The following is a 16676-nucleotide window of genomic DNA, read 5'->3' on the forward strand; positions in this document are numbered from 1 at the left end:
TCCCAGCAGACGGAAACTGTGGTCTGACTTCTTTGGTTGCAGCCTATGGATCGAAGGCTGAAACCCGGAGGACCGAAGGCTGAAACCCGGAGGACCGAAGGCTGAAACCCGGAGGACCGAAGGCTGAAACCCAGAGGCGTTATGCTGGTGGACAGTTTACACACAGTTCAGTCCAGTTCATTTCAATTATTTGACTGAGTTGCATTAAACTAGCCTCATGTTTTAAAATCATTTTAAAAATCCCCAATAAATTGACAATTGAATGTGACCTAAACATATCTGCTTTCATGGCCATTAGCTGTTCCCAGTAAATAGAACACAAAACCATGATGAACTACTTAATACACTTTTAAGACATCTGGGTTGCAGGTTACCAACCCAAACAAGTGATGCTACCCTTAATTCAATTATCATTAGATTATTGAGAACTATGCTGAAACAGTGTCAGCGCATTGCAAGGGACATGATAAAGAAAAACTAATAGAAGATAAAACTCTATTCTGGTTGACAGATTGAATCTGAAAATAAAGCAGCATCCTTATAAATGCATATCAGATAAGTACAAAATCTGTTAAATTGCAGTTCATAAGTCCCTTTCAAAACACATTATTTTGACTTATTCAAGATATCCGCATGTGCTGCTTTAGACAGTCCCAAATTTTTATATTTATCAGGAGTGGATCCATTATATTTATCAGGAGTGGATCCATTATATTTATCAGGAGTGGATCCATTATATTTATCAGGAGTGGATCCATTATATTTATCAGGAGTGGATCCATTATATTTATCAGGAGTGGATCCATTATATTTATCAGGAGTGGATCCATTATATTCATCAGGAGTGGATCCATTATATTTATCAGGAGTGGATCCATTATATTTATCAGGAGTGGATCCATTATATTTATCAGGAGTGGATCCATTATCAGGAGTGGATCCATTATATTTATCAGGAGTGGATCCATTATATTTATCATGAGTGGATCCATTATATTTATCAGGAGTGGATCCATTATATTCATCAGGAGTGGATCCATTATATTTTATCCATTATATTTATTGGAGTGGATCCATTATATTTATCAGGAGTGGATCCATTATATTTATCAGGAGTGGATCCATTATATTTATCAGGAGTGGATCCATTATATTTATCAGGAGTGGATCCATTATATTTATCAGGAGTGGATCCATTATATTTATCAGGAGTGGATCCATTATATTTATCAGGAGTGGATCCATTATATTTATCAGGAGTGGATCCATTATATTTATCAGGTGGATCCATTATATTTATGGATCCATTATATTTATCAGGAGTGGATCCATTATATTTATCAGGAGTGGATCCATTATATTTATCAGGAGTGGATCCATTATATTTATCAGAGTGGATCCATTATATTTATCAGTGGATCCATTATATTATCAGTGGATCCATTATATTTAGTGGATCCATTATATTTATCAGGAGTGGATCCATTATATTTATCAGTGGGAGTGGATCCATTATATTTATCAGGAGTGGATCCATTATATTTATCAGGAGTGGATCCATTATATTTATCAGGAGTGGATCCATTATATTTATCAGGAGTGGATCCATTATATTTATCAGGAGTGGATCCATTATATTTATCAGGAGTGGATCCATTATATTTATCAGGAGTGGATCCATTATATTTATCAGGAGTGGATCCATTATATTTATTTAGGAGTGGATCCATTATATTTATCAGGAGTGGATCCATTATATTTATCAGGGAGTGGATCCATTATATTTATCAGGAGTGGATCCATTATATTTATCAGGAGTGGATCCATTATATTTATCAGTGGAGTGGATCCATTATATTTATCAGGAGTGGATCCATTATATTTATCAGGAGTGGATCCATTATATTTATCAGGAGTGGATCCATTATATTTATCAGGAGTGCATCCATTATATTTATCAGGAGTGGATCCATTATATTTATCAGGAGTGGATCCATTATATTTATCAGGAGTGGATCCATTATATTTATCAGGAGTGGATCCATTATATTTATCAGGAGTGGATCCATTATATTTATCAGGAGTGGATCCATTATATTTATCAGGAGTGGATCCATTATATTTATCAGGAGTGGATCCATTATATTTATCAGGAGTGGATCCATTATATTTATCAGGAGTGGATCCATTATATTTATTTATCATATTTATCAGGAGTGGATCCATTATATTTATCAGGAGTGGATCCATTATATTTATCAGGAGTGGATCCATTATATTTATCAGGAGTGGATCCATTATATTTATCAGAGTGGATCCATTATATTTATCAGGAGTGGATCCATTATATTTATCAGGAGTGGATCCATTATATTTATTAGGAGTGGATCCATTATATTTATCAGGAGTGGATCCATTATATTTATCAGAGTGGATCCATTATATTTATCAGGAGTGGATCCATTATATTTATCAGGAGTGGATCCATTATATTTATCAGGAGTGGATCCATTATATTTATCAGGAGTGGATCCATTATATTTATCAGGAGTGGATCCATTATATTTATCAGGAGTGGATCCATTATATTTATCAGGAGTGGATCCATTATATTTATCAGGAGTGGATCCATTATATTTATCAGGAGTGGATCCATTATATTTATCAGGAGTGGATCCATTATATTTATCAGAGTGGATCCATTATATTTATCAGGAGTGGATCCATTATATTTATCAGAGTGGATCCATTATATTCATCAGGAGTGGATCCATTATATTTATCAGGAGTGGATCCATTATATTTATCAGGAGTGGATCCATTATATTTATCAGGAGTGGATCCATTATATTTATCAGGAGTGGATCCATTATATTTATCAGGAGTGGATCCACTGCATTTATCAGGAGTGGATCCATTATATTTATCAGTAGTGGATCCATTATATTTATCAGGAGTGGATCCATTATATTTATCAGGAGTGGATCCATTATATTTATCAGGAGTGGATCCATTATATTTATCAGGAGTGGATCCATTATATTTATCAGGAGTGGATCCATTATATTTATCAGGAGTGGATCCATTATATTTATCAGGAGTGGATCCATTATATTTATCAGAGTGGATCCATTATATTTATCAGAGTGGATCCATTATATTTATCAGGAGTGGATCCATTATATTTATCAGAGTGGATCCATTATATTTATCAGGAGTGGATCCATTATATTTATCAGGAGTGGATCCATTATATTTATCAGAGTGGATCCATTATATTTATCAGGAGTGGATCCATTATATTTAGGAGTGGATCCATTATATTTATCAGGAGTGGATCCATTATATTTATCGGAGTGGATCCATTATATTTATCAGGAGTGGATCCATTATATTTATCAGGAGTGGATCCATTATATTTATCAGGAGTGGATCCATTATATTTATCAGGAGTGGATCCATTATATTTATCACTGGAGTGGATCCATTATATTTATCAGGAGTGGATCCATTATATTTATCAGGAGTGGATCCATTATATTTTTGGATCATTTATCAGAGTGGATCCATTATATTTATCAGGAGTGGATCCATTATATTTATCAGGAGTGGATCCATTATATTTATCAGGAGTGGATCCATTATATTTATCAGAGTGGATCCATTATATTTATCAGGAGTGGATCCATTATATTTATCAGGAGTGGATCCATTATATTTATCAGGAGTGGATCCATTATATTTATCAGGAGTGGATCCATTATATTTATCAGATCCATTATATTTAGTGGATCCATTATATTTATCAGGAGTGGATCCATTATATTTATCAGAGTGGATCCACTATATTTATCAGGAGTGGATCCATTATATTTATCAGGAGTGGATCCATTATATTTATCAGGAGTGGATCCATTATATTTATCAGGAGTGGATCCATTATATTTATCAGGAGTGGATCCATTATATTTATCAGGAGTGGATCCATTATATTTATCAGGAGTGGATCCATTATATTTATCAGGAGTGGATTATATTTATCAGGAGTGGATCCATTATATTTATCAGGAGTGGATCCATTATATTTATCAGGAGTGGATCCATTATATTTATCAGGAGTGGATCCATTATATTTATCAGGAGTGGATCCATTATATTTATCAGAGTGGATCCATTATATTTATCAGGAGTGGATCCATTATATTTATCAGGAGTGGATCCATTATATTTATCAGGAGTGGATCCATTATATTTATCAGGAGTGGATCCATTATATTTATCAGGAGTGGATCCATTATATTTATCAGGAGTGGATCCATTATATTTATCAGGAGTGGATCCATTATATTTATCAGAGTGGATCCATTATATTTATCAGAGTGGATCCATTATATTTATCAGGAGTGGATCCATTATATTTATCAGAGTGGATCCATTATATTTATCAGGAGTGGATCCATTATATTTATCAGTGGATCCATTATATTTATCAGGAGTGGATCCATTATATTTATCAGGAGTGGATCCATTATATTTATCAGGAGTGGATCCACTTATGTTTATCAGGTGGATCCATTATATTTATCAGAGTGGATCCATTATATTTATCAGAGTGGATCCATTATATTTATCAGAGTGGATCCATTATATTTATCAGGAGTGGATCCATTATATTTATCAGGAGTGGATCCATTATATTTATCAGGAGTGGATCCATTATATTTATCAGGAGTGGATCCATTATATTTATCAGGAGTGGATCCATTATATTTATCAGGAGTGGATCCATTATATTTATCAGGAGTGGATCCATTATATTTATCAGGAGTGGATCCATTATATTTATCAGGAGTGGATCCATTATATTTATCAGGAGTGGATCCATTATATTTATCAGGAGTGGATCCATTATTTTATCAGGAGTGGATCCATTATATTTATCAGGAGTGGATCCATTATATTTATCAGAGTGGAGTGGATCCATTATATTTATCAGGAGTGGATCCATTATATTTATCAGGAGTGGATCCATTATATTTATCAGGAGTGGATCCATTATATTTATCAGGAGTGGATCCATTATATTTATCAGGAGTGGATCCATTATATTTATCAGGAGTGGATCCATTATATTTATCAGGAGTGGATCCATTATATTTATCAGGAGTGGATCCATTATATTTATCAGGAGTGGATCCATTATATTTATCAGGAGTGGATCCATTATATTTATCAGGAGTGGATCCATTATATTTATCAGGAGTGGATCCATTATATTTATCAGAGTGGATCCATTATATTTATCAGAGTGGATCCATTATATTTATCAGGAGTGGATCCATTATATTTATCAGGAGTGGGAGTGGATCCATTATATTTATCAGGAGTGGATCCATTATATTTATCAGGAGTGGATCCATTATATTTATCAGGAGTGGATCCATTATATTTATCAGAGTGGATCCATTATATTTATCAGGAGTGGATCCATTATATTTATCAGGGAGTGGATCCATTATATTTATCAGGATTGGATCCATTATATTTAGGAGTGGATCCATTATATTTATCAGGAGTGGATCCATTATATTTATCAGAGTGGATCCATTATTTATTTGGATCCAGAGTGGATCCATTATATTTATCAGGAGTGGATCCATTATATTTATCAGAGTGGATCCATTATATTTATCGAGTGGATCCATTATATTCATCAGAGTGGATCCATTATTTTATCAGAGTGGATCCATTATATTTATCAGGAGTGGATCCATTATATTTATCAGGAGTGGATCCATTATATTTATCAGAGGGAGTGGATCCATTATATTTATCAGGAGTGGATCCATTATATTTATCAGGAGTGGATCCATTATATTTATCAGGAGTGGATCCATTATATTTATCAGGAGTGGATCCATTATATTTATCAGGAGTGGATCCATTATATTTATCAGGAGTGGATCCATTATATTTATCAGGAGTGGATCCATTATATTTATCAGGAGTGGATCCATTATATTTATCAGTGGATCCATTATATTTAGTGGATCCATTATATTTATCAGGAGTGGATCCATTATATTTATCGGGAGTGGAGTGGATCCATTATATTTATCAGGAGTGGATCCATTATATTTATCAGGAGTGGATCCATTATATTTATCAGGAGTGGATCCATTATATTCATCAGGAGTGGATCCATTATTTTCATCAGGAGTGGATCCATTATATTTATCAGGAGTGGATCCATTATATTCATCAGGAGTGGATCCATTATATTTATCAGGAGTGGATCCATTATATTTATCAGGAGTGGATCCATTATATTTATCAGGAGTGGATCCACTGCATTCATCAGGAGTGGATCCATTATATTTATCAGGAGTGGATCCACTGCATTCATCAGGAGTGGATCCATTATATTTATCAGGAGTGGATCCACTGCATTCATCAGGAGTGGATCCATTATTTTCATCAGGAGTGGATCCATTATATTCATCAGGAGTGGATCCATTATTTTCATCAGGAGTGCATCCATTATATTTATCAGGAGTGGATCCATTATATTTATCAGGAGTGGATCCATTATATTTATCAGAGTGGATCCATTATATTTATCAGAGTGGATCCATTATATTTATCAGAGTGGATCCATTATATTTATCAGGAGTGGATCCATTATATTTATCAGATTGGATCCATTATATTTATCAGAGTGGATCCATTATATTTATCAGGAGTGGATCCATTATATTTATCAGAGTGGATCCATTATATTTATCAGGAGTGGATCCATTGCATTCATCAGAGTGGATCCATTATATTTATCAGAGTGGATCCATGCATATTTCATCAGAGTGGATCCATTATATTTATCAGGAGTGGATCCACTGCATTCATCATGGATCCATTATTTATCAGAGTGGATCCATTATATTCATCAGAGTGGATCCATTATTTTATCAGGAGTGGATCCATTATATTTATCAGAGTGGATCCATTATATTTATCAGGAGTGGATCCATTATATTTATCAGGAGTGGGATTCATCAGTGGTGGATCCATTATATTATCAGGAGTGGATCCATTATATTTATCAGAGTGGATCCATTATATTTATCAGGAGTGGATCCATTATATTTATCAGAGTGGATCCATTATATTTATCAGGAGTGGATCCATTATATTTATCAGAGTGGATCCATTATATTTATCAGGAGTGGATCCATTATATTTATCAGGAGTGGATCCATTATATTCATCAGAGTGGATCCATTATATTTATCAGAGTGGATCCATTATATTTATCAGAGTGGATCCATTATATTTATCAGGAGTGGATCCATTATATTTATCAGGAGTGGATCCATTATATTCATCAGGAGTGGATCCATTATTTCATCAGGAGTGGATCCATTATATTTATCAGGAGTGGATCCATTATATTTATCAGAGTGGATCCATTATATTTATCAGAGTGGATCCATTATATTTATCAGGAGTGGATCCATTATATTTATCAGGAGTGGATCCATTATATTTATCAGAGTGGATCCATTATATTTATCAGGAGTGGATCCATTATATTTATCAGAGTGGATCCATTATATTCATCAGGAGTGGATCCATTATATTTATCAGAGTGGATCCATTATATTTATCAGGAGTGGATCCATTATATTTATCAGGAGTGGATCCATTATATTTATCAGGAGTGGATCCATTATATTTATCAGAGTGGATCCATTATATTTATCAGAGTGGATCCATTATATTTATCAGGAGTGGATCCATTATATTTATCAGGCGTGCATCCATTATATTTATCAGAGTGGATCCATTATATTTATCAGAGTGGATCCATTATATTTATCAGGAGTGGATCCATTATATTTATCAGGAGTGGATCCATTATATTTATCAGGAGTGGATCCATTATATTCATCAGGAGTGGATCCATTATATTTATCAGAGTGCATCCATTATTTTCATCAGAGTGGATCCATTATATTTATCAGGAGTGGATCCATTATATTTATCAGAGTGGATCCATTATATTTATCAGAGTGCATCCATTATTTTCATCAGGAGTGGATCCATTATATTTATCAGGAGTGGATCCATTATATTTATCAGAAGTGGATCCATTATATTTATCAGAGTGGATCCATTATATTTATCAGAGTGGATCCATTATATTTATCAGGAGTGGATCCATTATATTTATCAGGGGTGCATCCATTATATTTATCAGAGTGGATCCATTATATTTATCAGGAGTGGATCCACTATATTTATCAGAGTGGATCCATTATATTTATCAGGATTGGATCCATTATATTTATCAGGAGTGGATCCATTATATTTATCAGGAGTGGATCCATTATATTTATCAGAGTGGATCCATTATATTTATCAGAGTGGATCCATTATATTCATCAGTGGATCCATTATATTTATCAGAGTGGATCCATTATATTTATCAGTGGATCCACTGCATTTATCAGAGTGGATCCATTATATTTATCAGGATTGGATCCATTATATTTATCAGAGTGGATCCATTATATTTATCAGAGTGGATCCATTATATTTATCAGGAGTGGATCCATTATATTTATCAGGAGTGGATCCATTATATTCATCAGGATTGGATCCATTATATTTATCAGGAGTGGATCCATTATATTTATCAGAGTGGATCCATTATATTCATCAGAGTGGATCCATTATATTTATCAGGAGTGGATCCATTATATTTATCAGGAGTGGATCCATTATATTTATCAGGAGTGGATCCATTATATTTATCAGAGTGGATCCATTATATTTATCAGGAGTGGATCCATTATATTTATCAGAGTGCATCCATTATATTTATCAGAGTGGATCCATTATATTTATCAGGAGTGCATCCATTATATTCATCAGGAGTGGATCCATTATATTTATCAGAGTGCATCCATTATATTTATCAGGAGTGGATCCATTATATTTATCAGAGTGGATCCATTATATTTATCAGGAGTGCATCCATTATATTTATCAGGAGTGGATCCATTATATTTATCAGGAGTGCATCCATTATATTCATCAGGAGTGGATCCATTATATTCTTCAGGAGTGCATCCATTATATTTATCAGGAGTGGATCCATTATATTTATCAGGAGTGTATCCATTATATTTATCAGAGTGGATCCATTATATTTATCAGAGTGGATCCATTATATTTATCAGGAGTGGATCCATTATATTTATCAGAGTGTATCCATTATATTTATCAGGAGTGGATCCATTATATTTATCAGGAGTGGATCCATTATATTTATCAAGTGCATCCATTATATTTATCAGAGTGGATCCATTATATTTATCAGGAGTGGATCCATTATATTTATCAGGAGTGGATCCATTATATTTATCAGAGTGGATCCATTATATTTATCAGAGTGGATCCATTATATTTATCAGAGTGGATCCATTATATTTATCAGAGTGCATCCATTATATTTATCAGAGTGGATCCATTTATTTATCAGGAGTGGATCCATTATATTTATCAGGAGTGGATCCATTATATTTATCAGGAGTGGATCCATTATATTTATCAGGAGTGGATCCATTATATTTATCAGAGTGGATCCATTATATTTATCAGAGTGGATCCATTATATTTATCAGAGTGGATCCATTATATTTATCAGGAGTGGATCCATTATATTTATCAGAGTGGATTCATTTTATTTATCAGGAGTGGATTCATTTTATTTATCAGAGTGGATCCATTATATTTATCAGAGTGGATCCATTATATTCATCGAGTGGATCCATTATATTTATCAGGAGTGGATCCATTATATTCATCAGGTGGATTCATTTTATTTATCAGGAGTGGATCCATTATATTTATCAGAGTGGATCCATTATATTCATCAGGAGTGGATCCATTATATTTATCAGAGTGGATTCATTTTATTTATCAGGAGTGGATTCATTTTATTTATCAGGAGTGGATCCATTATATTCATCAGGAGTGGATCCATTATATTTATCAGGAGTGGATCCATTATATTCATCAGGAGTGGATTCATTTTATTTATCAGGAGTGGATCCATTATATTTATCAGGAGTGGATCCATTATATTTATCAGGAGTGGATCCATTATATTTATCAGGAGTGGATTCATTTTATTTATCAGGAGTGGATTCATTTTATTTATCAGGAGTGGATCCATTATATTTATCAGTGAGTGGATCCATTATATTCATCAGGAGTGGATCCATTATATTTATCAGGAGTGGATCCATTATATTCATCAGAGTGGATCCATTATATTTATCGGAGTGGATCCATTATATTTATCAGGAGTGGATCCATTATATTTATCAGGAGTGGATCCATTATATTTATCAGGAGTGGATCCATTATATTTATCAGGAGTGGATCCATTATATTTATCAGGAGTGGATCCATTATATTTATCAGGAGTGGATTCATTTTATTTATCAGGAGTGGATTCATTTTATTTATCAGGAGTGGATCCATTATATTTATCAGGAGTGGATCCATTATATTCATCAGGAGTGGATCCATTATATTTATCAGGAGTGGATCCATTATATTTATCAGGAGTGGATCCATTATATTTATCAGGAGTGGATTCATTTTATTTATCAGGAGTGGATCCATTATATTTATCAGGAGTGGATCCATTGCATTTATCAGGAGTTGTTTCTTTGTATTCATCAGGAGTGGATCCATTATATTTTCAGGAGTGGATCCATTGCTAAGATAAAGTCAGGAAGAGCAGAGCTTCCTATGAAAATATTTATCATTCCACAAACCTTTGGCTATAGAGGAGTTTGGATTTAATTTGTGTTTTCTTAAGAGGGGGTGCCTCACAGTACAGGATGGGGAATTCTCCTCGATCCAGGACTTTAGGCTCCTGCTTATTCACGATTTATTAGACTCAAGTAATAGGAACCATGAAGGGAGAGGGTTCCGCGAAGCAGAAGGCTGTTCTAAAAATGGGGCCTAATGTTATTAAGATACGAAACACCGTGTTAAATCAAACCCCCCAGCACAAACTGCCTTCGGTTTGTGGTCCACTTTTTTTAATTCCCCAAATGTTATTTGTGGGGGTATAAATTCAGATAGAGATCAGGTTTCTGATGATTTATATTCAGTCTTTTGCTTCGATAAAACAACTCTGTGGTTGATGCAGTGTTTGCTCCACAAGTATATTTCAGATAATTGACTTGGATAGAGAATATTTGGAGACAATTGGGAAAAAGAGTTCATATGTGAGTCCTATTTCATTAGATGAATACTTGGTTGTTTTCTGAAATACAAAATGGTGGGATGTAATCTAGCTGCCAATGCAGTTTCATGGAAAATAAACACAAACAGAGATGGATTTGCTCAAAACAATTATATTTGATAGATATGAAATGAATACTCTTCCTGGGTCTAAACCACATGCCCTGTAGGCCTATAGGAAGGAGGGCATCATTGAGTACAATTTCAGCCAATATAACTGAATGATACTATCTTCAGTTAACTGAATAAGTTAAGTACTGTACTATCACAGTCGGCCGGTAGCCTCGCGGTTAGAGAGGCAAAGCCAGAACCTGGAGGATTGCCAGGTCGGAGCCCGGGTCCGACGTGAAAAACCTGTTGGTAAATGAGCTGGCAACCTAAGAGTTGCTGGTTTCAAAACCTAGATGCTGTTGTGCCCGTAAGCAGGACACTTATAACCCCCCACAACAGCTGCCCAGTGTGGCAGCCCCCCGCACCTCTCCAAAAACCTCTATTTGTGTCTTTCAGAGGGGTTGGGTTAAAATCAAAAGGCATATTTTTGGTTGGACTGTGTGTGTCTTTCAGAGGGGTTGGGTATTTTTGGTTGGACTGTATGTGTCTTTCAGAGGGGTTGGGTATTTTTGGTTGGACTGTCTGTGTCTTTCAGAGGGGTTGGGTATTTTTGGTTGGACTGTATGTGTCTTTCAGAGGGGTTGGGTATTTTTGGTTGGACTTTGTGTGTCTTTCAGAGGGGTTGGGTATTTTTGGTTGGACTTTGTGTGTCTTTCAGAGGGGTTGGGTATTATTGGTTGGACTGTGTGTCTTTCAGAGCGGTTGGGTATTTTTGGTTGGACTGTCTGTGTCTTTCAGAGGGGTTGGGTATTTTTGGTTGGACTGTATGTGTCTTTCAGAGGGGTTGGGTATTTTTGGTTGGACTGTATGTGTCTTTCAGAGGGGTTGGGTATTTTTGGTTGGACTTTGTGTGTCTTTCAGAGGGGTTGGGTATTTTTGGTTGGACTTTGTGTGTCTTTCAGAGGTGTTGGGTATTTTTGGTTGGACTTTGTGTGTCTTTCAGAGGGGTTGGGTATTTTTGGTTGGACTGTGTGTCTTTCAGAGCGGTTGGGTATTTTTGTTGGACTGTGTGTTTTTCAGAGCGGTTGGGTATTATTGGTTGGACTGTGTGTCTTTCAGAGCGGTCGGGTATTTTTGGTTGGACTGTGTGTCTTTCAGAGCGGTTGGGTATTTTTGGTTGGACTGTGTGCCTTTCAGAGCGGTTGGGTATTTTTGGTTGGACTGTGTCTTTCAGAGCGGTTGGGTATTTTTGGTTGGACTGTGTGTCTTTCAGAGCAGTTGGGTATTTTTGGTTGGACTGTGTGTCTTTCAGAGCGGTTGGGTATTTTTGGTTGGACTGTCTGTGCGATCGACCAATAAAGTGTATTAAAAGTACATTAAATGTTAATATATGAATTAAATATATAAAGGTCAATAGATATATGATCAATAAATGTATCATATAATAAAAGTCTTATGGAAATGTATGTATTGTAATATTTGATCACCTCAACAATTCAAGTAAATTAATATCCATGTGCAAGTGATGACTGAACGTTTATTCCATACAGTATTAGGTGTGGAGCAAAATGTCAATGGAACTCTTGTCTGCATTTCTCAGACACAAAAAAATGCTTTTGTTATTTTTTTGTGGTCCGAGCAAGAAGGAGAGATCCAGACTGAACGCTTCTGAACGAAGCTGTCGTGATCTACGAGTGTTTAAAGGTGATTGGAATGGCTACCAAAACACAGAGGGCCATTTTAGATCGGAGCTATGAAGGGGTCCTTGAGAAACATGAATACCTGTCTTTGGAGAAATCCTTAGTGTGGTTCCCTGAAATTACTTAATTAGTTTCCTGGCAAGAAAAAGGCCTCCGTGATTAGCTGTATTCTTCAGTACTTAGGCCAAGCACAAGTGTTGAAAGGATTCAACTACCACCAAGGAAAATAAAGAGCTTTAAAGAAGTAGGACCGAATGGTATACTCCCCCAACACAACGTTAGTATAGAGACAGACCATTTACTCCCAACACACACACACACACACACACACACACACACACACACACACACACACACACACACAGTGATTTGGCGTAAATAAAACATGAAAAACTTAGATTTACAAATCAGTAGATAGACAAGTCACACCCAGTCAGTCCTTGGACTGTAACGCTGCCATGGAGTAAAAAGGTTATGCTGTTTAAAAAATGGATTTTACTCAATCGGGGTCTCAACTTACTGTTGAGTGTTAGAATAGTGGAATACACAATCTGCAATTTCATCAGTTTTTCTCTTCTTATGTCAGTCACTGACAGTCACTCGAAGCCATGTCAGATAACCATTTTGTGATTGGTAAATTAGTTTAGCCTGCTATCTAAACTTGTAGTAATCATGGTTAAATTACCGCCAGGGGCCCCCATTAATTTGTTAGTCACTCGCACCCAGATATCATATTAAAAAAAGACAACCATTTCTCTCTCCAACATGGCAAAATGTATAGAATTGCAAGGAATTAGATGTAAAACTGCTAATTTTTCTCTCCACCCTTTTCAAAATGAGTAGAATTGCATAAAATGAGATATACAATTGCTAAATCTTCTCTCAGACCCATTGGCACAACGTGTAGAATTCCAGCAAACTTGCTTAGCTAAAAGGCTAGGGCTCAGACTGCATGAGTGGGTATGGATGTGGGTACACAGACCCGCGAGCCACTGCGGCCCCTCGTGATGAGTTCCGATTTTCTGAAGGCACAGTGATGCCGAAACGTTGGTGATTTACCCAATAAATGACTGGGAGTTTATATACGGAGTGTGTGACTCTCTTTATTCATTTATTTTTATAGTTCCGAATTTTTGTGGCCATCAAAGTTGCCCATCCCTGCACTAGCCTATAATATACAACAATTATATAATTATAGCGATCAGAACTCATTTAAATTGTTGTTGAAATGATATAACAAATATAGGTCTAGGTCTACTCTATGAGCTATACTGTCAAGTAGGTGTTGTGTGAGCTTTAACCTGCAGTGTAATGTATTTCAAAAAAATTCCAAATAAGGAAAGTAGCTTACTGTACTGTACATTCTGATTGGAAATAGAATTGAAATATATTTGTCTCACAGGCTCCTTCATTATATGCATAGTAGTTTACTGCAATGCAAACTTCTAGTAATATATATTTTTAAATGTAAATACACGGAGGAAAGGACACTTCTGATAAGAAACATCAGTCACTGTCCCATAAGGAAACTTCTGATAAGAAACATCAGTCACTGTCCCATAAGGAAACTTCTGATAAGAAACATCAGTCACTGTCCCATTTATATGCTGTGAATTCACTTTTCAAGAGAGTAGGCATTAGGCTAGCCTGAGTGATGAAGTCAAATGGATATTGGTGATATTTACTAAAGAAAGATGCTAAAAATACTATGCAATTTTACCAATAATGTTCAAAATGAAGTTTTGTGGGAACTGAAGTGGCCTACATAGTCGGTCAGTTGAAACGGCTAGATGTTTAACAGAGCCGATGAGTTGGTTTAGGCCCAAAACCAACAAATATTATGAGTATCATCATTGTTATATGTATTGCCCCGCTCTGGAAAACTACTGCTTGAAAAACAATACTGGCCTAATTTAACTTTAGTTGAACTTTTTCTGTAGAATTGTATCCTATAACCTATAAAGATAATTCAAGTGCTCAAAAAAATCGATTACTGCACACAGAATGAACATAGGCTATTCATTTTTCTGAACAGGCAATAATACTTTTGAAAAGCAATATGATATTCATACTCATATGAATCCACTTACCATGATTTAGGTCGAGAAAAAGAATCCGGTAGTTGTTCAACACTGTTCTCTCTCCATATGGCGTAGCGTGTTGAAATCTCTATAGCAAAACGTTTCTACAGATGAAACTGGAACGTTCAATAGTCAAACTCAAAGCACGATAAGTCTTTACTCACTGTGGATGCCTATTTATTCTTCTTCAAAGTGATGATGACTGCAGATTTTAGAAATGTGTGCGCACTTAGTTTGGATTTCTTGAATCGTTCGTCTACTACGGTCTAATAAACCGAAATGACAGCTTTCCAGCGAATCTAAGGCTGCGTTTTCATCCGAAACATTGAACCCGTTTCTTGATAAGTGTTTCATACACCTTCAGGAGCGCGTGTTTGCTTTGGCGCTGGTAAGGAAGTGATGATAAGGGTAAATGAAAAAATGTTGGTTCCTCCTCCTGAGGGTTTTCTCAATACCCGCGAGCCGAGTGCTCTACAGTGTGTGTGTGTGAGTGTGTGTGTGTGTGTGTGTGTGAGTGAGTGAGTGTGATCCCGCGCGCGCCTGTGCTTGTGCCATTACGCAGGAGTTGCTTTCAATTGGTTCTCTATATTCTTCAGTTAACAAAATAGCTCAGGCGGAGTTGAGCTCTTCCTCTATCGCTTTATCTCACCTTTGTATCTTTGTTTGGTAAAGAATGCCTCTCTCGACCGTTGTTTACACAAAGACGACGAGAATCTCACACGCTTAGGGCTTCTCTGGGAGTCTGTTATGGTGTTGACATTATGTGTGGATTAATCATTTATTCTAATGACCCTAGGGCATTGACTGGTTTCTAAAGGTCCTTAATGTGTGCATATTGTGATATATCTTAGGCCCACTATAGTGTGTGTTCACAATAATTGGTTTATACATGTCCATGCATTAAAATAACAACTTGAAGCACTTTAATACCTTATTGCCTTATAAACGTGTCTTTCATAGCGCCTTATAGAATATAACATTATTTACCTTCCTACAGAAATGTGAGGTACAGTCACACTTTAATATAAAGCATATACATATATTTTGTTGTTGTTGTTGTTTTTGTTTTTTTGTTTAGAATTTTACCCCCTTTTTCTCCCAAATTTCGTGGTGTCAAATTGTTTAGTAGCTACTATCTTGTCTCGTCGCTACAACTCCCGTACGGGCTCCGGAGAGACGAAGGTTGAAAGTCATGCGTCCTCCGCGATACACAACCCAAACAAGCCGCACTGCTTAAAGCATATTAAAGCATAAAGCATATTAAAGGCTTAATTAAGCCTTCATAAACCCATTATAAAGCCTACCTAAATGCTTCAAGAATCATTTGTTAATGTCATTATAGGGTGGCAAAAGGGTTACGCCACAATTTGCAACGCACTACATTTAACATTTACATTTAAGTCATTTAGCAGACGCTCTTATCCAGAGCGACTTACAAATTGGTGCATTCACCTTATGACCTCCAGTGGAACAGTAGTGCATCTAAATCGAGGCCTACCCATCATACCATCCTGTGTAT

General features: G+C 35.6%; 1 protein-coding gene across 2 annotated transcripts in view; it reads right to left on the reverse strand.

The window, feature by feature from the left end:
* Positions 1–15607, reverse strand: part of LOC115144076 (eyes absent homolog 2-like) — a 73218-nt gene extending 57611 nt beyond the window's left edge. For both annotated transcript variants that reach the window (XM_065004125.1, XM_065004122.1), the window contains exon 1: positions 15167–15607. The gene's annotated coding sequence lies outside the window, so the exon portion shown is untranslated. The remainder of the gene's footprint in view (positions 1–15166) is intronic.
* Between the last annotated feature and the right edge of the window lie 1069 nt (positions 15608–16676).

This window comes from Oncorhynchus nerka, linkage group LG2, assembly GCF_034236695.1.
Source record: "Oncorhynchus nerka isolate Pitt River linkage group LG2, Oner_Uvic_2.0, whole genome shotgun sequence".
Classification (NCBI taxonomy): Eukaryota; Metazoa; Chordata; class Actinopteri; order Salmoniformes; family Salmonidae; genus Oncorhynchus; species Oncorhynchus nerka.